The sequence below is a fragment of the Pantherophis guttatus genome, chromosome 2 (genome assembly GCF_059756535.1).
Source record: "Pantherophis guttatus breed Tessera chromosome 2, ASM5975653v1, whole genome shotgun sequence".
Lineage (NCBI taxonomy): Eukaryota > Metazoa > Chordata > Lepidosauria > Squamata > Colubridae > Pantherophis > Pantherophis guttatus.
In genome coordinates this window covers 215,739,980-215,766,803 of record NC_142064.1, presented here as the reverse complement: position 1 = coordinate 215,766,803, position 26,824 = coordinate 215,739,980, and the positions used below count along the sequence as shown (strand labels likewise).

The following is a 26,824-nucleotide window of genomic DNA, read 5'->3' as shown; positions in this document are numbered from 1 at the left end:
GGAGAACCAATTATCATTGTATTCTTCAATCTCTTTGCTTGGTCCTCTTCATTTCTATTATTTATTTTAAGTAAACATCACTGAGATTTGTTGTCTTAATGTATCACTACCACAGCCTGAACCCCCCCTCCCCGAATTCATATTCTTTAATGAAGTCCCCCTAAGGCACAATGATGTTTCTTTGGTAGAAAAGTGAGGTACAAATTGAACAAATCATCATTATCTCCCTGCTTTGCAGCCACTTGGGTCCAAAATAGCTCTAGGAGAAGCAGTTTTGGGTAAAGACGTCTGCCACCTTCTAAACCGAGTTATGTTTTTGCTCCAGCGTTCAAATTCAGAAGCTTCATAATTCAAGAGTGAGAATGGCAACTGTAAGGCATAGAGAAAATAGTTTTATTCAGTGCTGTCAATTTTACTAAGTGTCTTTGACCCTCTGAACCGATAATAGATGCTCTGCATAAATCTATTGGCTCTGACAATAATGAAAGCTGTGTGTGTGTGTTTTTTTAAATAATGCACATGAAAAGAGGGGAGAAAAAGAAGCAAAAACCCTCCAAAACATACTCTTCTCATCTACTGAGTAAACTAGTCTTACGAAGATAGGTACGTCTTTTGTTATACAGTTTAATTATTAACATTTAAGTCATTTTACAGGAGAAATGATATGGGAAATTAAATATATAAATGAGTATACACGGTCTACATTTCCTCCACATTTTGGAGGCGTATTTAAAGCAACAGGTCTTGAGGTTTATGACTCAGTTTGCGTGGGTAGGACTAACCAGCTGAAAAGAAAATGTTCAACATGCTCCATCATTGTACCATCCCTGAAAGATGTCTAGTAACAGATGGGAAGCAAAACAATGAAAACCATTGCCTTTCCCACATTTCCCTAAAGGTAAAGCTCTTGCCAGATCAGTCATATGTTAGCACTTTTGTCATCTTACCTCTCTTCCAGTTTTATGCTTCTCAGCAAGTATGTATATGCAGGGAGATATATGTGCAGAACAGGGGTGGGTTCTAATTTTTTTTACTACCGGTTCTGTGGGCATGGCTTATTTTGTGGGCGTGGTTTGATAGTCATGTGACAAACAATTCTTTAGGATTTAGTAGAGGTACTGGCCTACCAGGCTTTTAACTGCTTGCAGAGCCGTACCGGTCTACCTATTTATTTTTGGAGCATTCCGGTCTACCCATTTGTTTTTGGAGCACAATGGTTTACCACCCAACTGCCTTTTACTGCTGATCAGCTATAGGGCAGCCCTTTGAAGCGCTGTGGTAAGAGTTTAAGCAGTTTTTTGCCACTCTGCCACCACCGAGAGCATTGGAAACCACTTTCAGGCAGCTTTGCCTCAATTGCCAATCTACTACCACTGAGTTGTTTACAAGAAGCGGATCAGTTCTAGCCAATCAGTTGGGAGGCTTCTTGGCTTCTCAATTTAAAGATAAGGTGTCTTGTTTTTTTTCCCTCTTCTTTGTCAAGTGAGCCCTGATTTTTTTCCTTCTAGCCGATCAGCTGGGACTCGGGAGGCAGCGAATAGATTGGGGGCGGGGCCAGGCAGAGGTGGTATTTACCGGTTCTCCAAACTACTCAAAATTTCCACTACCGGTTCACAAGAACCGGGGAGAACCGGTAGCAACCCACCACTGGTGCAGAAAGATCAAGGTGCAGAATGGCCTCATGAGCAGTCCAATACTTAGTAGAAGGGTGTGAGATGCAGGCAGGAATAGCATACACCGAATAGCACACCCAAATAGATGGCATTGTGTACTGGAACATCTGCACAGTGTGTAGGCTAGACCAGGGGTGTCAAACTGGATTTTTTTGAGGGCCAGATCAGCATTGTAGTTGTCCTCCATGGGTCAGCTGGGGGGGGGAGGAGATGGGATGGATTCCTCCTGCAGCACTTTGCCAGCCAAAATGGGGTGCAGAGGGGCTGCGTGAGCCCCCCCACCATGCCCCATTTTGTCAGAGGCACCACGGGCCAGTCTTTTGCTATTTCCAGGCCAGCCCCGGGGGCCAGATTTAAGCCCCCTGCAGGCCAGATTTGGCCCATGGGCTTTGAGTTTGACACCCCTGGGCTAGACTCTCTTAAGTCCAGATGGGAGATTCCACAGCATATTGTGGAGAAAAATAGGGCTAAGATCATGTGGGATTTCCAGGTCCAGACAGACAGTCAACCAGATGTTGTGGACCCAAAGACAGGGTTGTAATAGATGTAGATGTACCAAGTGGCAGAAAATCTGGAGAAGCTGGAGAAATACAAGGGTTGTAAGGAGGAACTGGAAAAGTTGTGGAAAGTAAAGGTTCCAGTGATGATAAGAGCATTCAAACCTCTGACTCCTAAGCTGGGAGAGTAGCTACAGGAACAACATCAGAGCTCTCTGTCCAGATAAGTGCAGGGCTAGGAACTGTACAGAACACTCAAACTTCCAGACCACATACACATACATAGATACATAGATACATAGATACATAGATACATAGATACATAGATACATAGATACATAGATACATAGATACATAGATACATAGATACATACATACATACATACATACATACATACATACATACATACATACATACAACAAGGTAAAGATTTCTCTGTCCAGTTGTGTTGACTCTAGGGCATGGTGCTCATCTCTGTTTCTTGGTTGAGGGAGTCAGCATTGTCCAAAGACATTTTCTGTGGTCACATGGTCAGCAAAGCTATATGCCAAAGGCACACAGAATGTTGTTCCCTTCCCACTAAAATGATACCTATTTATCTACTTGCATTTGCATGCTTTCAAACTGCTATGTAGGCAGAACTGGGGCAAGTAACAGGAGCACACCCCATTGTAAAGCACTAGGGTCTCAAACCAGGCTGTCAGCTTTTCAACTGACAAGCTCAGTGTCTTTAATCAGAGTAATCACACTCCTTCCATACTGTGTGTGTATGTATGTGTGTAAAGGACATACAGTAACTGAGGTTGTAAAAACTGCAAGCCCTAAAAGTAATGACACTAACTGTGGAAGACTTCAGGCTTAGACTCAGAATAACTTTATTGTCATTTTGAATCTACACTAATCAATGTACATTAAAATGAAGTTACGTTGTATATTTAGCTATTAAGAAGCAAACTTAAGAGGGAAGAAAGGTATGATGTCAAATTCATAAATATATTAGAACTATAATATATTTTATAATTGTACAATACAATATAAATAGATATATTAGAATTTTCAGATCTAAATTCTATTTTCAGTAGACTAGGCTAGGAAGTAGCTTTCATTTCTCCAAAAAGCCAAATTCTTTCAAGAGATCAGAGCCCTATAATCACCTTACTGATTATGTAATATAAATGGAAGTCAGGCAAATGACAATCAGAACAACTAAGATGTCTTTAAGACAAAGAATGCATTTAGCATAATACAGCCAAATGGCCCAAGGATTTCTTTTAGATTTGGCCATCGAAAATATCACTAGTATATTTCTTGGTATCAACCACATTTTCTTGCATTCCAATTACATATTAAAAGATTAAAACTTGCCTAGGTCACATCTATGAGCCTTCTCAGAGAAAAGGATGGGTCACACTGAGTTAAATTTGATTTGTATAAAGAGTAAAATAGAATGAGAAGCACATGGAATGCAAAAGCCAGGAACAGGTTTGTTTTTGGTTGAAGAAAATGCAGAACGCAAACAGCCTGATTCCTAGTTTAAAATAGGATAGCACACCTGGTCTGCAAAAATTAAATTGTTTACTAAATTACTAAATAAGCAGCAAATAGTTTTTGATGCTTTTTTGCTGTCATCTGGCAGTCTTTGGGGTTTTAGTAGTTCAGATACAGTAGCCCTATGCTAAGTAAATCTCACAATTCCAATTGATTTGTAATGGCTGGTGTTAACTCCTAATTCCTCTTTAATGTATTCAGTGACCATCTTATACAGAGTGGCAGAATATTTTGAGAACCATCAGATGGTTTTGAATTTTGCAGTGTAACATCTCGTTATCAAGAGCACCTGTACCATTACTCTCTTTTGAACAATTTCATTTAGTAACAAAAAAAGTGAAGGTTCTAAGAAAATACAATACGTGGTAATTAATTACATCTGAAAAACTTTAGCATACATTTGTGATTATTAAGGTTATGTTTCCTATAATTCTGCCAACAAAAACAAATTTGTCTTTATAATTTCTAGAAAAACAACTTTGATGTACTGTGTTTAATTGGACTATAAATTTGCATCCAAAGCCTACATAATTGGTACGGTGATGCATTCATTGGCATCCATGCCGTTTTTTCACAGAATCGACACAAACACCCATACAAATGTTGAGTCATAATTATAGAAAATAGAATATTGATTGATCTTTTTACTGTAAGTGCTACTTGATCTGAGAAACTATATAAATATATATTGGGCAGATGATTTTTTTTATTCTGCCTCACCATAAGTGAGACAAAAGATTATTGCTGAATAATTCTACACACAAGACAGATTAATAAACATAGTTATAAGTACCTTAGTTCAGAACATGCAAAAATGTCCATTCCCAATGAATCCCTGCCAATAGCCTCTCCACTCACAATAGAAGTTGAGCACCTAGAAGTGCATTTAAATTCCTTTGATAAAATTTGTGTTTGGAAATACAGCAGATACATTCTCAAATAAAATATCAAAATGGGATAGAACAGGGGTGTCAAACTCATGTCGTCATGGCAGCTTCACATGACATTTTGGTACTTCCCCCCCCTTCACTAAACCGGGCATGGGCGTGGCCAGTGCATGACACATCCGGCCTGCGGGCCGCAAGCTTGACAGCCCTGGGATAGATTTCCTCCTGACAGCCTGGAGGTGTCAGTTCACTTATATGCATCTTTTAGAAGCATATATACTACTGAATTAGAAGAAAGTAAGGCAAGTAAGAATATGGACAGATCGCAGTTTTGTCATGTTAACATGTGGTTTGTACTTTCCTGTGTCTTTCATTAGGGCTTGGTACATACGGTAAAGAAGGAACGATGAGGGCTACAGAGGAATTCGTCTATATTTTTTTTAGTATCGTCCATCTGTTAACAAGTGTAAGCAAAAGAGAAAGCATGTGGGTTCTCAGATTTTTCAACATCTAAATCTATTTTTCTGGGTCTTAGATAAAATTAAGCATGAAATTTGCCAGTGAAATGGCCAGCAACATTGTGCCTCAGATCCAGCAGAGTTTTGTCATGGAGAGAAGCAACCTAGAACTAAGGAGATATTTCCTGACAGTAAGAGCAATTAACCAGTGGAACAGCTTGCTTCCAAAAGTTGTGGGTACTCCATCACTGGAGGTTTTAAAGAAGAGATTAGACGGCCATTTGTACAGAATTGTATAGGGTCTCCTGCTTGTGGAGGAGGGGGGGGGCTGAACTAGAAGATCTCCATGGTCCAATTCTGTTATTTGTTAATATATATACAAAAATAAAAACAGTATATTTTTATTTCTAAGTAGACTATTAGAAATAACGAGACATTAAAATAATCCTGTTTCTAATTTCCCAGCCCTCAAAACTAGCTTAATTAGTGATTTGTCAATTTGCAAGATCAGTTTAAGGGCTCCTCAGTCTTTTGCAATTTGGTCCCCTGAGAAGTATTGGGGCCTCAGTGTTCATAATTCTTAGTGTGCAGGAGCATGATTACTAGACGTGGCAGTCCCAGCACAGCTGAAGAGCACTCAACTGAGAAAAGCTAAATCACCCTGAGAGGTAGGGGCTGCACACATGTTAGAAATTTGAGCACGGAGGCATAAAAGCTTTGCTCCAAAGCCAACACATTGCTAGATATTAGGAGGAAGATAGGCAATTTGGGCTTTCTGCAAGAGGTTTTAGAGTAGCAGTCCAGCACACAAGCCAATGGACCAAATTACTCTGTCCATTGACTTGTTCTCTTCAATATCTTCATAAATGACTTAGATGAGGGAATAGAAGGGGAACTCATCAAATGTCACTAAATTGGCAGGAATAGCCAACACCCCAGAAGGCAAGCTCAAAGACCTTAACACACTTGAACAATGGGCCCTATCAAAAAACATTGTTAGATTGGGCGATGGAAGAGACAGGACTCAATGCTAACAGTAACAACAGCTCTTTATTAGTAGATCGGTACAACCCAGCAGTCAGCTTGTCTGACTGCACTCCCTTTTATAGGGAGCTGCCAGATGGGTCGGCCAATGAGATTTTAGTATTTTCCTGCCAGAATGGCGGACCTGAGTGAAGACTAGCTCACTACATTTCAATATGTAACAAACATGAAATTTAATGTGGAGAAAAGTAAGGTTTTACACCTAGGCAGGAAAAACCAAAGGTACAAGTACAGATTAGGTGAAACCTGGTTCAAAAACAGTAACTGTGAGAGGGACCTGGGAATCCTAGTGGTTGATCACTTAAACATGAGTCATCAGTGTGTGGAAGCAGCCAAAAAAGCTAATGCAATCCTTGGTTGTATAAACAGAATCAAAATCACGTGAAGTATTAGTACCGATTTATAAAGCCTTAGTATGTCCACACCTGGATTACTGCATCCAGTTTTGCTCACCACATTACAAAAACTATGTTGAGATTTTGGAAAAAGTGCAAAGAAGAACAACTAAAATGGAATTAGGTATGGCCAGTCTAGAGGAAAGAAGGACTAGGGGTGGACATGATAGCAGTATTCCAGTATTTGAGGGGCTGCCACAAAAAAGATAGGATCAAGTTATTTTCCAAAGCACCAGAAGGCAAGACAAGAAGCAATGAATGGAAACTAATCAAGGAGAGCGACCTGGAATTAAGGAGAAACTTCCTTACAATGAGGACAATTAACCAGTGGAAGAGCTTGCCTTCAGAAGTTGTAGGTGCTTCATCACTGGATGTTTTTAAGAAAAGACTGGACAGCCAACTATCTGAAATGGTATAGGGTCTCCTGCTTGACCAGGGGGTTGGACTAGAAGACTTCCAGGGTCCCTTCTAGCTCTATTCTCATTGATTGAATTAAAAACTGAGGTTTGAAATAAGGAGAAAGTTCTCAAAATGGTGCAATGTGCATTTGTCACCACAATCTACCTTATGAATTGATTTGTTCAATGATCCATTGATTTGTTTTCTTGGCTGTACTCGGGAATTTTCTCCAACACCAAAATTCAAAACTGTCAATAGTCTATCTTATCAAAGGATACTAACTTCACACTTTCCTTGCTAAGCACTTTCAGAAATTGCCAATTAACTGCTTTAATGACACCTTCAAGGTTGGAAAATCCTTGAAACACCTCCTTAATATAAGAAAACAATAAAGCTCTTTATAAGCTTTAAGGATTTAGAATAAAAAGCAAAAAGAAATACAAAGTTTTCACTGCAGGAAGTTTTAAACTTTTATAAGGGATGGATTAAGGACATGGAATGGAATGGAATGGAATGGAATGGAATGGAATGGAATGGAATGGAATGGAATGGAATAGAATTCTTTATTGGCCAAGTGTGACAAGACAACTTGTAACTTGTAATGGCATTCGGAGATATTTCTGAGGAAGTGCACTGGGACTTTGAATCAATAATGTCAGCTATGTTTTGTCTTCTTAGGAACAGTCTGTTTGCAGAAGAGGCTACAGAACAAGATATGTAGCAAAGTCCACCCAAGATCAATATGAATTTGTCATCAGTTACAAAAAACATTGGATGAAGCTTTAAAAATTAAGAAGGAAATAAAACTGACTCAGAGAGCAATTGGAACATTTTTTATTGCTGGACTTAAAAAAGAGACTTTTTAAAATACTAAAGAAATTTGAAAGAAGGATCAATAGTCACCTGAATGGATTAAAAGTAAGATTGTTTTGCCTACCTAGTTTGTCTATTCAACCAGGATTAAAATGGGACATGTGGGTGGTTCTTTTGGAATTAGTGATATCTTGTATAGGGACAAATCTTGTGTATTGGATTTGCTTATAGTTAACATGAGGTTTAAGCCGTTTCCCCCCACTGTTACTTTATGGATTCTAATCTGATAGCATTTAAGTTTACTTTTTACCTCATTGCCTTTTCACTTAAAGTAAGGTATATTTGAATGCTTGTTCATGTTAAAGGAGAAACTGTCTCTTTTTGTCATGTTAAATTTTATTCTTTGGTTCATAGTAGGGTTATTATGTTTCTAAATGGACTTCTTACAGTGGAATGTTGAGCTTTGTAAATAATTTATCATTTTAGGGCAGTTTTTTGACTTTTTGATGACATTTGGATTGGAGAATACATTACTTATTGGATTTGCCTACAGTTAACAGGTGAGTTATGGGATGAAGAGTTTTATAGCTATTAATTAAGGGAAGTGAAGAGGTTGCAAAATTGTTTATACTTGTTATAATGAGGGTGGAAAGTTTTTTCCTTAGGGTTTTTTCTTTTCTGTTATTTTTCTTTTTTGCTTTCTTGCATCTTTTGCTTTCTTGCATCTTTTAGTTTATATTATCTTTTATTATTGCAATTAAAAATTATATATGTAATTTTAATTAACAGGAAGAATATTTTTAATAATAATTACAAAAGTACCCTTGCTATCCTGTTTCTTTTTTTAAAAAAATACTTTATTTTTTTTATAAAACATAAAGATAAAAACCAACAAAACATATGATCCTGTCCTGTTTCTTTAAAGTCAACTTTTCTTTCCATAGAATGTTACGGGGAACACTGTGGCTTGCATGATTCTGATTTTTGTAGGCATGGCCTTTGAATGTCTTTTCCAATCCCTTCATAGCAGCTCTCCCAGGCACTAGTTTGTGGTGTATTTCTTGATTGCTTGTTTCTTTACTATTGATGGTTGATTCTAAAGGCCGAAGCTTCCCTCCACTTCAATAACTTCATTGTCAGTTCTAAGGCTGATTGTTGTACCTGTTGCCATTAGTTTGGTCTTCTTTATATTAATTTTGGTCCATTTTTTTTTCATGTGCTCTTTGATGTTTATTACTAGGGCTTGCAAATCCTTTGCATTTTTGGCTATCAGGGTAGTGTTATTAGCACAGCACAAGTAATTGATGTTTCTTCCAATTTTAAAACTGCTCATCTTCTTCCAATTCTTAGTATAGGAATTCCTTAGTATATATCCTATTTATTCATCATACAGTATAGGCTGAATAAAGGTGAGCATATGCAGTCTTATCCCATTCCTTTGCCAGGAATGACAGGAGTCAGCCTGTTTTGTGATGTTTTGAGCAAATTGTGACCTGTATGTAAGTTTTTCATGAGAACAATGAGATGTTCTGGGATTCCCATTCTTCTGAGAATTTTCCACCGCTTGACCTGATTGACACAGGTGAACATTTTTCTATAATTGATGATGTACATAATGACTTCAGTGCATACTGAATTATGCAAGCCCAGTTCCCCCTAACACTCTATGGAAGCAAAAGTTGATTTTAAAGAAACAGGACAAGGCCATATGTTTTTGTTGGTTTATATCTTTATGTGGTGAGGCCCCTCCTTAAGAAGCCTTCTCTGGACCCGGCTGTTATGGCTAACTACAGTCCTGTCTCCAACCTTCGCTTTATTGCGAAGGTTGTTAAGAGTGTGGTTGCGCAACAGCTCCCGCAGTACCTGGATGAAACCGTCTATCTACACCCGTGCCAGTCTGGCTTCAGGCCTGGGTACAGCACGGAAACGGCATTGGTCGCGTTGGTTGATGATCTCTGGAGGGCTCGGGACAGGGGTTGCTCCTCTGTTCTGGTCCTATTAGATCTCTCAGCGGCTTTTGATACCATCGACCATGGTATCATGCTGCACCGGCTGGAGGGATTGGGGGTGGGAGGCACCGTGTTGCGGTGGTTCTCCTATCTCTCCGACCGGTTGCAGTCTGTGTTGGCAGAGGTCGACCTCGAAGCACCTTGGTTGTGGGGTGCCACAAGAGTTGGTCCTGTCGCCACTCCTGTTCAACATTTATGTGAAGCTGCCGGGTGAGATCATCCATGGATTTGGGGTGCGGTGCCATCTGTACACTGATGACACTCAGCTGTACATCTCCACCTCAAACCACCCCAACGATGCCCTTGAAGTGATGTCCCAGTGTCTGGAGGCCATGCGGGTCTGGATGGGGAGGAACAGGCTTTGACTCAACCCTTCCAAGACTGAGTGGCTGTGGATGCCGGCATCCCAATATAGCCAGCTGGTGCCATCGCTGGCTATTGGGGGCGAGTCATTGACCCTCACAGAGGGGGCGCGCAACTTGGGCGTCCTCCTGGACACACGGCTGTCTTTAGAAGAGCACATGATGGCCGTGGCCAGGGGGGCTTTTTATCAGGTTTGCCTGATATGCCAGTTGCGCCCCTTTCTGAGTCGGGATTCCTTATGCACAGTCACTCATGCTCTCGTCACTTCTCACCTGGACTACTGCAATGCTCTCTACATGGGGCTCCCCTTGAGGAGCACCCGGTGGCTCCAACTGGTCCAGAATGCGGCCACGCGGGTGATTACGGGAGCGACATGGCGCTCCCATATAACACCTCTCCTGCGTGAGCTGCACTGGCTCCCGGTGATCTTCCGGGTGCGCTTCAAGGTGTTGGTTCTCACCTTTAAAGTGCTCCATGGCTTAGGGCCAGGGTATTTACGAGACCGCCTTCTGCTACCGATAACCTCCCACCGGCCAATATGCTCTCACAGAGAGGGCCTCCTCAGGGTGCCGTCGGTCAAGCAATGTCGGCTGGCGGCCCCCAGGGGGAGAGCCTTCTCTGTGGGAGCACCCGCCCTCTGGAACGAGCTACCTCCCAGAATACGGCTGATCCCGGATCTCCGCACTTTCCGTAAGGCCCTGAAGACATTTTTATTTCAGCAAGCCAGCCTGGCCTGAATAGGTTTTATGGGTTAGTTTTTTAATTGTATAGCTTGGGGTTTTAAATTGGGAGACCGATTAATTTAATTTATTTTTAGTTATCTTAACTTTTATATTGTATGTTATTTTAATTTTCGGCTGTTCACCGCCCTGAGTCCCTTCGGGGAGAAGGGTGGGATATAAATTCAATAAATAAATAAATAAATAAATAAATAAATAAATAAATAAATAAATAAATAAATAAGTTTTATTTAAAAAATGTTCTTTGATGATGTACATACTGACTTCTTTGATATTCTTTGGCTTTCTTAGTTATCCAGCCTGCATCAACAATAATATCTCATGTTCTTTGGCCTTTTCTAAAGCCAGCTTGAATATCTGGCATCTCTTATATATTAGTTTTCCAACATACAGAGACTATAAATAAAATAAACTATATATAAAAATAGTCAGAAACCCCAATTGGTGTCCAACAGCCTTTGTGGCCTAGATCTTTGAATGCTAAAAATCAGCCCTGACACCAAGTTCACAGAATATCAGGCCATGGTAAATGCACAACATTAGAACGTTAGATATCTCCAAATATTCTCTTTCATGATGCTTGGTGCTTTTTCTGTATGAGGCTTACTTTGCAATTTTCAGGTTGATTATTCAGAGGTAAATCCATGTTATTGCTAAAAGTCCATAGTGCTGCAACCCAATAGGAGATTTTTCTGACATAGGTTTATCACAGAAATGGCTCACATTTCTAATGCTCTTTCTTGACTTGACTGGCTCCATTATGAACTAAGAGGGCAGCAACATATACAGTAATGTAAAGAAGGAACTATTACCGTCAAGGTTAGAATCACTGGATGATTTTCTTTCCTCATAAACCTGTTGGTTTATGGGAAGAATAAAGAGTGAGATGTTTTCTGGGATTAGAAAAATCAACATGATTATTCAGTTTCTTCCCTTACCTGCATTCAACTGTAGACAGAATTATGGACCTTGGTCCAATTTGCTGAGCCAATAGGCTCACAAAAAGTAAATCAGTTCTTATATATAGTTCATGGTCAGCCAAAGAGAATTCTAACTTTCTTTTCAAAACACACATAAATCACATCATAGAGGGAATATATATCTATATATCTATATATATCTATCTATATTTATCTATATCTAGATAGATAGATAGATAGATAGATAGATAGATAGATAGATAGAGATAGAGATAGAGATAGAGATAGAGATAGAGATAGAGATAGAGATAGAGATAGAGATAGAGATAGAGATAGAGATAGTTTTCCTATATAACATACACAACTCCTATATAAAAGTAATTGATCCTGTTGACCGTAAGAGCCGGGCGAATGAATTTAAGTATTTTTCTTCAAAAAATAAATTACAGATTTTGTAATTTGGCTCTCACATAGATACCCAGCAATTTTCAGCACTTGTTTCTGCTCAATTAAATAATGTGACAGGGGAGTAGACAATTGCTACAGTAGAAAGTGAAGGAAGACAGCTGCTCTTTGATGTTTGCAATCTTTGTTTCTTGCCCATTGTCAAGTAAGTTCTAACATGGAAACTTCAAGACTTTCTAATCCTCCAGCTCTTCTATTTCTCAAAGAATTTAGAATAAATTCAATAATTTTCCATTTTTTAGATCTATGCTAATATTCATAGAGTTATAATGGTTCCCATTTATTATCCCCCAAAATCAATATACAGTATGCATTCTTTATAAAGCAACAATATGGCTAATAATAAAAATCTGACAGTGACCTTGAAGTACTTATGCTCTAAGTAGAAACATTTAAATTCTTCTCTAAAATCTCTGATTTATTTTTTCTATCGTCATCTCCAGATCCTCAGGAGTAAGTTCGGCCTGTAACAAACCACAAGATATCCAACCACTACTCAAAGCCAGCATTGCCACAATAAAGAAAATAACAACAAACTTCAGTAAGTAAATATTATCTTTCTAAGTCACAGCAGTATTAACTGGTTGTTATTACACAAATGCCTAGAAGATGCACATAACATCAACAAAACAACAGCCTAAAGGAAATATATTGCAACATAAACCAGGTGTAAAACTTTAGAGGTGATGTTCAGCTTTAAAAGGCACATAAATTGGCAAACTCAACACAGCTCCTGGTTTTGCCTGGGTACATAGTAGCCACATTTTGTACTGCAGAATCAGAATCCAAAGTACTAATAATATCAAATACCTGTGCTCACGTGAATTCATAAATGGGAGAGAGGAATCCCTGTCCATTATTCAAAACCACAGATTATGTGCACTAATGTGAACAGAAGGTCCTGTTAGGATTATTTTAATCAAAAGTGGACCTAATTATTATAAACATTCAATTAATATAGAGACCCACAATGGTTTTTCACTTAACCAGGTACCTTTTTTCCATTTGCACACCTTCCACATATTTTCAGATACAGACTTAAATGAGTATGTGATGCATTTGTTCATGGACTGCTGGAGGCAAAAATAGGCAAGTAAATTACCTCCTCTCCCAGTACACTTTCCCAGGGACACTAAACTGTTAGCTCAGCCACGAAACATTTAGAAAGCCAAGGAATAAAGTCCGGGCTCTGTTATCTCAAAACTATCACTGTTTTTATAGTAGTACTCCAGGGGTGTCAAACTCACGACTCATGGGCCAGATGCATCACACACTGGCCACCCCTACCCCCAGTTTAGCGAAGGGGGAAAAAAGTCACAATATGTCATGTGATGACAACGTGACGCCACAAGTTTGACCCCCGTGTACTACTCTGTTACCAGTAGCTCTATCCTAACTACTTCACTGACATCACTAAAGACAGAATGTGCTGTAGCCAATTAAATACTTTGCTGCTGTATCAAATCACATGTATATTTGCATAAGTCTATATAGGGTTTTGTGTTTCAGTGAGATTGCATGTTGATTTCCAGTCCAAATGAACTCCGAAAAATTCTCCTTCACTGTCCTTTCAGTTACAAATCCCTGAAGGCTGTTGAATTGCTATTGTGGAATATTATTTGTCCACAAACACAAGTGGAGAGCATTTGTCTATGAGATTCAACAATTACTTTTTGGGCTGCCCAGAAGCATTCAGAATGCTTTTTTCTTTTAAAGCTTGTATAGCAAAATCTTATGATGCTGAGATAATGATATTGGAATCAATACAATGAGAATAATAATTACAGAAAGAAAAATACTTTTTGACACAACATCCACTAAAAAATCTAGAAGTCTGAGTTTCTTCTCCTAAAGATTTAGGGTTTTGAAAGCTTTGTTTCTTTTTGTATTAAACATTAAAAACATAGAATGGAGTACATGTTCTGAATATCAATTCCTCTCTTTTACTTTCAATTTGACACTTATCCATTAAAACCTAGTCTTGCCACTGGGAAAAAACATGAAAAGTAAGTAATTTTGCACTTTGCTCAGAACAAGTCAGTACATGAAGCTTTATTTAAACAGCACACAACATCTATGCTAACTTGGACTGTAAATTCTGGAGAACTATTTATCTATTATACTGAAATTCTTCAGTTCAGCAATTGGGATCATAGAAGTCAAAGTTCTTTCACTGGCTTTTAAAGCCCCAAACAGATTTAAATCCAACTGGGATCAGTTTATCTTATGTGATCCTGTTTGAATTTTTTCAGTTTAAAGCTCCCTTCACTGCTGCTTGGGGAAAAAAAAGAGAACTCTGTAATCAATGGTCTGTTAAATAAAATCAGTAAATGAAAAAGTACAGTTAAGTAGGAAGTTTAATAATAAAAAAGAATAAACCTCTCAGTTTATTCAGTTCTTTTTTACTATTAAAGTGTATCTTAATACAGTACCAAGCTTAGGTTTGTTTCATGTGTCTCTTACATAAATTTTTAATATTTTTTTTCACTGATGATTGTCAGGATTCATTTTTTGATTTTCAAAGTCTGCCATATTTTACTTTGTAAGCCGACTTGAAAACTTGACATTAAAAGGCAAATAGTAATCAATAAAAATGTGGATTTGCCCCCTAAGTAGTGCGGTTGAGTAGTGCGGTTGAGTAGTTTTATGATTAAATTTTCATAAAGTAGAAAAGACAGAATCCTTAGGGTTTGTCAATACATTGCATATACCTCTGAGTTGGCAAGATGCAGGCAACAATATTGGCCCACAAGGTAGTCTTTAAATTGGTGATTCTAGCTTGCATAGAATATAATGATCATGCTTAAGATAAAACTGGACTCTGATTATGATTGTGGTACTCTGCCCACGATATGTAAAAAATGACAGTTACCATTTTACTGTTAGTTACAATATGATTCAGGCTGGTGATCTCGTTTACACATTTTTCATCTTTTCTTTCAAACCTCCCACATTATGTGGGAGGCTTAATAGACAAAAATCATGATGGATAGCAAAGATAATATCACTCCCATTCAATCATTGTCAGGTAACTATAAAGTTTTTTTTTTCTCCAGATAATTTAAGGAAAAGATCAAGGTCTCTTTGGGAGTTCTCTAAAAATTTCAGAAATTTGCTAGTACCAATCTCAGAATTTGCTTCAAAATGAGCAACCATGCCATATCAAAAGAGTTTACACATCAAATGAAACCAGCATTGTCAGTCCCAGTTTTTTTCTGATTTATATATGAAATATCAAAACTAATATTATTGTACAAGGATAATCATAAATAATATTGTCTATGGTTCTATAAACCAAGGTGGCTTTTCAAATTTTGTCATTATAGGGACTGGCCCAACGCTTACACAATTAAGATAATTATGTATCCATTATATCACCTATATAAAATCAGCTAAATAAGCCTTATTAAAAAGTTGAAAAAATAGTTAATATTGAAGCAAAAAAAAATCTATGTATGTTTTCTAAGATTCATTTGCATAGACATCTGGAAAGGAGATTTCTTTTTTTATATAGATTTAATTGTGCCTATTAGATCCTGAAGAGAGTGGACTTGAAATAGCTATATGTGAAATAAGCTATAAACTATTTCACATATAGCTTTCAGAAGGACTATAATGTATTTTAAATTATTAATGTCTTTCTCTGTAACTTTTGATTAAATGCTAAAAAGGTGCGATTATTTTTTTTACTCTAAGCATCCTTACTAGTAGAAATAGTACGGTTTTGTTATAGCAATATGTTTTGTTAAGAAACTATGCATCATTCATCTTGCTTCTTTTCTTGCTTGGAATATTGGAATATTGGAATTATTCAATCTAATTTTTTGCATTCTGTATAACTTTGCTTATCCCAAAAGGAAATAGCATGATTCTCAGAAGACATACAGGGAAAATTAAATTGTTTACTTTTTCTTATCCTTTTTGTTTGTAGTGTACTGGGTGTCAGAATAGACATACTGTAATATACCTTAAGAGAGGCAGGCTTGAAAAAAAATACAATAATGACTTTTCACAGAAAACCATTACAAGAAAAGGACCAGTAAAAGAAGTGCTTAATGGAATGAATTTTCATCTCTTTTTTTTTTGACTTCTGTCAAGACTGAGACAGGGAGAGTAACACCAAATGGATACTGATTTCAGTTAATTTCACAGCAACAAGGCATATGATACCATATATGTCTGTTTTAATGTGCTATATATAGGTTTAGATGGATGGTTCCAGTTATTTCAATTCCTTTTTGCCTGGTAAGCGTCCTTTGATATATAACCTTGCAAGAGACATGTAGTTTGTTTTTAACATCATAATGACTCATCGTGTTCATTTATTTTAAAATGTCACCCTTGACTTCACTCAGTAATTGTCTGAATTGTCAGTACAGATTGTGTCAGCATTTGCATGAATTCATTAAACAATAGATCCTTCCATTTATTCATGCTGCGCAACTGACATGGCCAAGATGACCTGCTGGAGCGGTCCTGATTATTAACTAGCAAATCCAAAACCATTTGTTTGTATTTTGCTTCCCTTCCTTCCCTCACTGTGGTTATATAACTTAATCCAAAGCAGGAATATAATATTCCTTCCTCCAGCTTTAGGATGGAGTGTATGAGGTAACATAGGGACAGTCGCAGACAAATTGCCAGTATCCCTGAGTAATTGATATTTATTTATTTATTTATTACATTAATTAATTAATTTATATACCGCCCTTCTCCCAAAGGGACTCAGGGCGGTGTACAGCCAACATAAAACCCACAAATATAAAATTTAAAAAATATAAAGTTTAAAAATATTAAATAGTTTGGCCCATAATTAAAATAAACAACCCAATTAAATGTTTAAAAAAGAATAAAATTTAAAAATTAGGCCAGCCCGGCTTGTTGAAATAGAAGCGTCTTGAGGGCCTGGCGGAAGGTGCGCAAGCGGATATGGTGAAGCAGCGGTTGACAATCTGCAGAATCCAAAATTGCATAGATTATATCAAGAGGGCCCATTTTTTGTATGAATCTGAACTTATTTATTGAACTGTTTTTTAAAAAACATATTAACCATTTCTTTTTTTAAAAAAATCCACATTGCCTTTTGGGTCAAAGCACCCACAGTTGAACTGTAGGAAAACATGTCCTTGCCTATATCACCTTGCCTGTAGGTGCAGGCAACCAAAACTTTATTGCAAGCAACCAGAATATTTTATTGTTGATCACCTATTACAAGAATCCTGTCAGACTGTCTGCTTTCCTTTGGGAAACAGCAGATATAGGCCTAAAGGTTTGACCTCAGATATTTCCTCCCCAAAATGAATTCCAAGCTGGAACGTCTGCCTATTCCCCTACAGCATGGGTGTCAAATTCACCACATCACGTTGCCGTCACATGACATTTCGTGATGTTTTTTCCATTCACGGAGTGGAGTGGGAATGGCCTGTGCATGATACATCTGGCCCATAGGTCGCCAGTTTGACTCCCCTGCCCTAAAGGTGCCTCCACTTCTTCAATCATACTGCCACATCTAGCTTCCCCCTTTTTATCCAGCCTAAATAGCAGGAAGATATATATTTTCAAATCAGGCAGTCCTAAACTTTCTAATTCCTTTACATCTTGAAGTATTTTATAATTAACTGGGTAGATATTTACCGAGATTTTGAAGATCTTGCACTGAGCAGGATTTGGAACTAAAAAGGCCTGGTTTTCTGAAGGGCTGAGCACAGGAGGGGGAGAATTTCAATGAACTGAATCCAGTCTGCCCGATTTTTTAACAGTCCCCTTTTTCATGTAAATATTTGGAAGAGATGGGTAAAGGTGCACAGCAGTACATGAATTTTAAAATATAATTCTGTAACCATTTTAGTGGTGATTTTCTGCATCTAATATAGCTGGAATGTCAGGTTTCGAGGTCGTCTCGTCAGCACTTGTGTCAGCACTTCAAGCTGCATTTACTCTAGTGCTGACATGGAATTTAAGAATTCTTAAACAGAGATTTCAGAAATTCATAATTGGATTACACTGATATCTTGTGTGGATGTCATATTACTTTATGCTAATTACTTTATGCCTTTGCCAGGATCTCAAACCAATGAATCATTGTTTTGAATACTCAAGGGTATGCCTCCGTATTTTTGCTATTATTTTTTTATTACATTTCTCTTACTCCTGGCTGTAGTTATACACTTAATTCTATTATGAACTGGTGACATCAGTAAATTATTTTGTACATCATTTGTAATTTTCTTTAGTTTAATTTCATACCTTATTTGCTTATTAAATGGTTCTTCATTTATTCTACAAGGTTTATGTTCATTATAATATTCTCAAACATAAATAACAATAACATAAATAACAATAGTCCATTTTTACTTTATTTCTATTATCCAGAAAACTGTTTAATATTTACAAACTAAATAATTTCTGGGCAAGCCACTTAATCTCATGTACATGTGACAGTCTTTAATTTTCTTCTTCTTCTTTAATTACTGTTTTCTTTTCAATTTACTCAAACCTATTTGCATACCACTGAAAGAAAATGAACACTTTGGTCACCTATTATTTTTTTTTAAGTATATCTGTAACTAGCTATTCCTATAATATAATTTGCTTAACGTATTATGCAAAATATACATGTTTTTAAAACTATTTTTTACATTTTTTAAGAGATAGACTACAACGATGTATTGTTTCATACATAGGTAAGAGACAATGGAGTTAATTAATAATTTTAAAGAGATGCAATGGAGCAAATCCAAGGCTTGACTTATAAATATTAATAAACAATGCTTGAAACAATTTAGAAGGTCAATGCAAATTCTGATACTATCTCGCATTTATATAGATCACAAGTGGGCTGAAGAATCTTATTCATAACTAAGGGACAAAAGGGACTAAGGGACAAAAGTGCATATTCTAAATACCATGATGTCTCAGCTAGTATTAGGTTTGTTCTAACCAAGGAAAAGGAGACACCATGTATTTATCCTGGTTCTTCTTGCACCAAATTGACCTCATGCCAAGTGGAACTGTGAAAATGAGGAAAAAGGTGGCAGAAATCAAAATGAAATTGGTAGCTCTTTATTAAGAGTTTATTATAAATCTGAATAGTTTATAAATAACAGAATTATTAATTATTAAAATGCAACCTGAAGGTTAAACATAAAAAATAAAATCAGAAGGAAACCAACGTGAAAGTAAATGCAGCAAAGAAAGTAAATGTATATAAGAATTCAGGATTACAAAAGCTCATAAAATGAAGCGATTCTCTATTTATTAATTAAATTTATTTGCCACCCATCTGGGTGGCTTACAACACTAAAAGCAATAAAATCTTTAAAGTAGATCCTTCTAATAACAAATTCCAGTTTGAACATCTGGCTGACTGTGCATCAAACCGATAACAATAATAAAACAAATTATAAAGATGGGCAAGGATTCTTTTTCATAAATAGATGTCTGCAGAATTTCCCTGACTAGTGGACATTTGAACATCCTGAGAAACAGATATTTAGGTATGACGAAGAAGACATTCCTTCTAATAACCTGGCCACACAGTACTAAATGCACCAAATAATGCCACCACTTTCACCCTGCAACTACAGTAAAAATAAATGAAGCAATTTGGCATAATATGGCTATACTGATCATATATATATATATATTGGTGGGATTCAATTTTTTTAACAACCGGTTCTGTGGGCGTGGCTTAGTTGGGGGTGTGGCTTGGTAGTCATGTGACCGGGTTGGCGTGGCTAGCTGGTCCTGTGACCGGGTGGGCGTGGCTAACTGGTCATGTGACCGGGTGGGCATGGCTATGTGCATAGGGACTACTGAGAGGGCTAAAAAAAAATCATTTCTGACCGGTCCTCGCACTTATGACCATCCTCACATTTATGCCCGTTGCGGCATTTTTAACAACCGTGTCAGTCATTTTACCACTACTTCTCTTCATCACGGTGACAAAATACGGCGCAAAATGTAAAATGTGAGGACAGTCGTAAGTTCAAGGACAGGTCAAAAGTGCGAGGACCTATCAAAAATAACTTTTTCAGCCCTCTGAGTAGTCCATATGCACATAGGGACTATTCAGAGGGCTGAAAAAAGTGATTTCTGACAGGTCCTCGCACTTTTGACCGGTCATCATTTATGCCCATTGCAGCATTCTTAATTAAATTAATTAAATAAAAATGACCTGCTGGAGCAGTCGGAGGCAGTCCTAGGCGGGCATTTGGGCCAGCTGCAGGGCAAGGTGATACAACTGGGATAGGTAGGTCGCTGCTGCCCAGGTGGGAAACGGGTGCAGGCCTACAGGGCTGGCTGCAGGGTGAAGCGATTGGATGGGGTAGGTCAGGGGTCTGCAACCTTAAATACTCAACCTTAAACACATGTAAACACTTAAGCACAACCTTAAACCTGGGTGGGCATTGCCAACTCCAAATCACTTACTCCCACCCAGGTTTTGTGGCTCCCAGTGTTTTCTTTTAAACAGGTATCTCTGGGTGTCTCATCTCTCTCATCTTTCTTTCTCCCTTCATCTCTCTTTCTCCCCCCCTTTCTCTCCTTCATCTCTCTTTCTCTCCATCTCTTTTTCCTCTCCCACTTTCTCTCTTTCATCTCTTTCCTCCTTCTCTCCTTCATTTCTCTTTCTCCCATTTCTCTCCTTCATTTCTCTTTCTCCCCCATTTCTCTCCTTCATTTCTCTTTCTCTCCATCTCTTTCTCCTCTCCCCCTTTCTCCCCTTCATCTCTTTCCCCCCTTCTCTCCTTCATTTCTCTTTCTCCCCCCATTTCTCTCCTTCATTTCTTTCTCTCCATCTCTTTCTCCTCTCTCATGTGGGCAGCAATGGCAGCGAACCTACCGCACCATCGGGTTGCCCCTCAGCTTGGAGGCAGCACCTTAAGCCTGCGCCCCTCTGCGTGTGCACCCACCCAGCTGCACCTGCAGCCAGCTCTTGTTGCTCTTACTGAGCTTCGCAATGGAGCAGACAGTGTCCCTCCTCCTCCTGGACCCCGTTACGATGCGGAGCTTCCGCTTCCAGGACAGAGAAAAGTCATGCATCTCCCCCAGTGACTGGATGGGCTAGGGAAGGGGTGGGCAATTGTGGCTCTTTTACAACCTGTGGACTTCAACTCCCAGAATTCTGGAAGTTGAAGTCCACAGGTTGTAAAAGAGCCGCAATTGCCCACCCCTGGCTAGGGTAGGCTGGCGCCGCATGGGTGGGAGACAGGGCGGGGTGAGGGGCGGGCGAGCCAGCAATTTAACAAACGGTTCGGTATGCTGCGAGGCCAATAAAATTACAAAAAAAACACTGAACCATTTGTTAAATTGGTGGCTCATCCGCCCCTTGTCCACCACTATTTATTGCAATAAATAGTGGTGTGGAGGGGCGGGGCAAGGGGCGGGGCGAGCCACCAATTTAACAAACAATTTGGCCGAACTGCCTAGAACCGGCAGAATCCCACCACTGTGTATATATCTCAAAATGATGTGGCTGGAATTTTTTGAAAAATGTGTAAGTAAAGATATTAGTTTACTTTCTTTGGAAAAATCTAGGCCCTGGACATTTCTTCAATTCAAAACATTTTCTTTCATATAACAGTTAACTATTTGCACCTCAGCTACATTGCTTTTGTTTTCAGTTCATTAATTACCATTTGAATTTGTACAATCTCCATCTCATAAAATATAGCACAGAAAAGACCAAACAAAAATCTTCTCCCCTATCCTTCAAATTTGCCAACAAAGAGCAGAAAATCTGTGTTTAATGAACTCAGATCATTTGAGTTATTTTTCTTGTCAAAATAACTACATGAGATTTTTAATTTTTTCCTTAACTTCATGTTAGAGAGATGTTGCTTTGTAGAGCAAACACAGCATTTTTAGTCTCTTTGTCATAATTTTGGTTCTCTCTGTTTTCTTACAATTTTATTTTCTATGGGAGAGTGTATGGATGTAGTATATGAATAGCTATTCCTTGCATAATGACTAATGTTATTTATCAAGATTATCAAGACATGTTCCCATGTAATCATATGCCTGTCACTACCATGTTTCCTTGAAAATAAGACCCTGTCTTTTAAAAACCCTGAAATAAGCGCTTGGCCTTATTGCCATGCGCTCAAAAGCCCGATTGGGCTTATTATCAGGAGATGTCTTATTTGGGGGGGAGGGGGGGGGACAGAGTAGATATATGGGGAAAGGGTGTTGTTGTTGCTTAATTCAGTGTTGCTTCTAATAAAATTAGAGATGTCCAAATGAGGGAAGTTAGGTGCTGTGAGTGCAGATATAACAAAAGGAATGGTTTCAATCTTGGGGGTTTTGTTTTCTCAGCTCAGTTAGAGAAGTAAGAAATATGCCAGATATAGAACAGGGGATTTGTGTAGCCATTCTGTTTTATTGCCTTGTAAATGGAAGCTGGGCACAGTGTACCTACTCCAGTCAGATTTCATGGCTATCCATAGATTACTTCTGGGTGCCTCCATTCATAATAGAGGAATGGAACTCATTAGCAACATAGTTATTTGTTTGTTCCACTATTTGAAGACTGTGTTTGATCTTTATTACAGGCTTCTTGCCACTCCTCTCTATGATCTTCTCCACTTCTTTGACCTCTCAAGTGGGGTCTTTCAGAAAATGGCTAAACCCATGTGGAAAAAAAGGAGTGCTTAGCCCAACAGAGAAATCACAGGCAGGGAGTATCTCTGTGTCTAAAACACGTTTGCTGGGCAACTTGACAGGTGACTAAACTCACTCACCCTGCCCACATTATAAAGCAAGATTGACTGCTTTCCCAACCACAAGAATCTATCAATCACTCTCCTTAAAGTGTGGTCTTTTAGATTGGTAAAGACAGCCCTATTAGCCAGCTTTATTACTAATGCAAAATAAGGGTCAGCTATAAAGGCAGCAGATTTTCTGCTATGATACTTTTCTACCACTGACTAGATGGTAGTATTTTTAATGCATCCAACTAACTTTACCCTATTATTTAAAAGTGTAGCACAGCCATGGCGAACTCTGCATTTTGGTTGTTACTGGGCCAAACTAGACAAGAATCCATCAAGTCATTTTCAATGTGAATCAATGGATGGATAAAAGAGGAAGGAAGAATGGGGAGGAGGGCAAGAAAGAGGAGAAGGGGAAAGGGGGAAGGAAATCCCTGTCAAATGACAAGCTTTCTTACAAAATCTAGCATGCAACAAGTGAAATAATAAAGCTTTCTATTTGGTTATCAGAATTTGGATTTATTTATTTTCTAAAACTCATCTGTGTATCTTGTCTAGTTTGTAATGCTTCAGTCTGGGCTATAAAAGGCATATTTTCTGGACTGTGTTCAATAGGGACACAATTGTATTGTGTTTTCTCTAGCTGAAACAGTTGGAATTTTTATCTTGCTCAAGCTTAATAGTATCTGTCTATCATCTATCTATCTATCTATCTATCTATCATCTATCTATCTATCTATCATCTATTTATCTATCATCTATCATCTATCTATCATTTATCTATCATCTATCATCTATCATCTATCTATTATCTATCATCTATCTATCATCTATCATCTATCTATCTATCTATCTATCATCTATCATCTATCATCTATCTACTATCTATTTATCTATCTATCTATCATCTATCATCTATCTATCTATCATCTATTTATCATCTATCTATCTATCATCTATCTATCTATCTAACGTCTATCTATCTATCTATCTATTCACATATATGTTAATGCAAAGGTTAAAGGCTACTATAAGGCAAGAAAAAAACTCAGTAGGGCCAGATCTACTGGATAATGATTTTCAGTTTCTGTTGTTTGTTCAAAAATACAGCAGTTTGCTTTGGACTAATGAAGTTGTTACTCAGTAATAATGGTACCCAGAGGTCTCCAGACTATTCATTTGTTAGTAACTAAGTCATTTATCAGCTGGATAAGGCTTATTTCTATGAGGCTGCTTTGCAAACTGCAGTGAATTCCCAGCTACAAAACACAGCTTCAGCAATTATAGCTTGAACTCGATATAGCTGCTTCAATTTTATTCAAACATTTTCATTCTTCAGAGGTGAAAAACATATTGCTCCACACTGTTGGAAATCAAAAATATTGCAGCAATACCATTCAAACAAGACATAATAGTCAGCAAAGAGACAATGGAGCATGGAGTCATAGCAACGATCTTTTGTAGTATGCACTATTTTTTCCCTTCGTTATCTGGGAAGGATGATCTTTCTAGAATCTCCTGTGCTTGGAATCAATGAGTGTTGTAGGTTGATTTATAAAGCTCCAAGAGAACAGGTTTAATATTGTACTCAAGTTATCTTACCTTGGCGGCTGTTTGGATGGCCCTACTAATAGGCAAAAAGGTTGTCACCAGGTAGCAGATTCTCCAAGGACAGAATACCAACAAGATGCTGGAGGACAGAACTCTTTAGGGCCTTTGATCCATCTTGTGATCCAAATCTTGCCCCTTTCTGAATGCATATCTAATATTCACACAAATATGACAACACATGGAATAGAGGGGTAGTTCTCCTTTTCCTCTGGCAAAAAAAATAAAAATTAAAAAAAATAAAAATGCATGAGTAAGCTTTTCATTTAAACTTCCTTTCTTGGTATTTTCCAGTCGTGACTTCTGGTTATAAGCCACTTTAAGCAAGAAATGACACTGTTGAAGTTGCATTGGGATTAGCTGTTGAATTAACTCCATCTCTTTGGGATGGCCAATAATTAAGAAAATAGATATCACTTTGATATATTCTATCCTATTATACTCAGAATAAAGTTTTATCCTCAAAAGGGCCATGACTCTAATCTGGAAAAACACCACCATAAATCTGTTCTTTCTCTGTACTGTTCCCATCCTGTGCACAGTTCTGCATGTTTTAGCTTCTCTGCCTATGTATCTTTCCTGGTGGACTAAGTTATGCTGGTGAAGGTCTCTACCATTGCATCAGCCACCTGTGATGTGGCTTTTCTTACATTCCACTAAATCAGAGATGTCAAACTCAATTTCATTGAGAGCTGCATCAGGGTTTGTTTGACCTGGGGGGGCTGGGGATGGAAGTAACTAGGTAAGTGTGGCCGGGGTGGGCATGGCCAGCTTGACGTCACTTGTCAAGGCTCGGTTTTTGGCCATGACAGCCTCCTGCAGCCTTTTGCCAGAGAAAATGGAGCTGGAGAAGGCCGGATCTAGCTCACAGGCCTTGAGTTTGACACCCCTGCACCAGGAGTGGGTTCTACTTATCTTTACTACCAGTTCACATTGTGCCCGCTTCTGCACATGTGCAGATAACTTCTGATGACATCCGGGTCAGTGGGTGGAGCCTCCCACCAGTTTTGCTATCGGTTCTTGCAAACCGGTCCGAACCGGGGGCAACCCACCACTGCCCTGCACTAAATGAATAATCTGCTGTGTCCTATCAGCCCTACGAAAACAAACTATGCTGTTAAGCCATAGTCAAAATCTCTTGATTGTTCTGATTTCTGCATAAATTTAAGACCTCCTAAAATACCTTCATCAGCTACATTCCACAGAGCAGCTTTTTTTTATCCATGATGATTGCTATAGAACTGTATACAGTTGCAGAACTTCCCTAGGCACTGATTAAACTCATGGAGAGTGTTTACATATATATCTTCTGTGCAGGTTAATAATGCCTTATCTGCTTTCAGAAGCAAATGAATGATGCTTCTAATTTATCTTTTTGTTCTAGATGCAATTATTCCATTTTCTTCCCATCAATTAAGTAGCTTTTCTGACAGGGTATTTTATAGCATAAATGAGGATGTTTATTTATGATAGGCCAAACTATATAAATTCCCTGAAACACCTCAGCAGAAAAGGAAGTGGGGGTGGAGGCAGAAGGGGAGGATTGAATCCTGGTATTCCAAAGGGTACATTTACCTTTCTTAAGTTAACCACTCTTCTGAGAGCTGGACAAGTTTGCTGAAAAGAGCCTTTGTTTTTCAGTTGAGATTATAGTTCCTACTCTGCTTTCTCTTTCCCTTCCATCTGACCCACTGTAGGTATCCTCCTTCCCTCATGTACGAAGGGTTCTGTAGACCCAGGATGCTATACCAATTCTACAGGTTAGAATCAGTTTACAAACAGGTCATAAACCAGCAAGCAGTGGCATAATTTTAATACAGTCTAACTACAAAGGGAATGGTGTTCCTATAAGATGCTAAAGTTTATATAGCAAAGCTTTTTTTGTCATCAAAGTCAAACAAAGATCTACAGTTTTAAGACAGCTTCATGGTAAGTAGTAGATATAGCAAGAGCCAGTCACAGCACATAGTCAAAGTTGTTCAATTCCAAGATGTATTTACATGCGATCTAGGATGCAGGAAGTTCCAGTCTTTTCCATGCAGTTAACATTGATTGATCTTGATTTTTGTTCTCAGTCTGATCCTGAGTAGATCTCCTTCATCGCCTCCTTCCTCTTCACACAGAAGTGATATTCTTATGTATTCATAAGCCCTAGGGTCAGGAATGGTGGGTCATAATATTCCCTTGTTGGTGTCTTCCATCTAAATAACAACAACAATGAATTAAACTTATACGTGATTGCCAGCAACTCTGGGTGGTTAATTGACTCTTCAGCTATAGGAACAGCTAACCAAG

The 26,824-nt window shown here is 38.2% G+C and overlaps 1 long non-coding RNA gene across 1 annotated transcript in view; it reads left to right on the top strand.

Annotated features, from left to right (window-relative positions):
• Positions 1-7,510: 7,510 nt before the first annotated feature.
• Positions 7,511-26,824, top strand: part of LOC117660550 (uncharacterized) — a 40,732-nt gene continuing 21,418 nt past the window's right edge. Inside the window, exons 1-3 of the long non-coding RNA XR_004589689.2 lie at positions 7,511-7,820; positions 8,202-8,275; positions 12,656-12,753. This is a non-coding gene — a long non-coding RNA (uncharacterized LOC117660550). The remainder of the gene's footprint in view (positions 7,821-8,201; positions 8,276-12,655; positions 12,754-26,824) is intronic.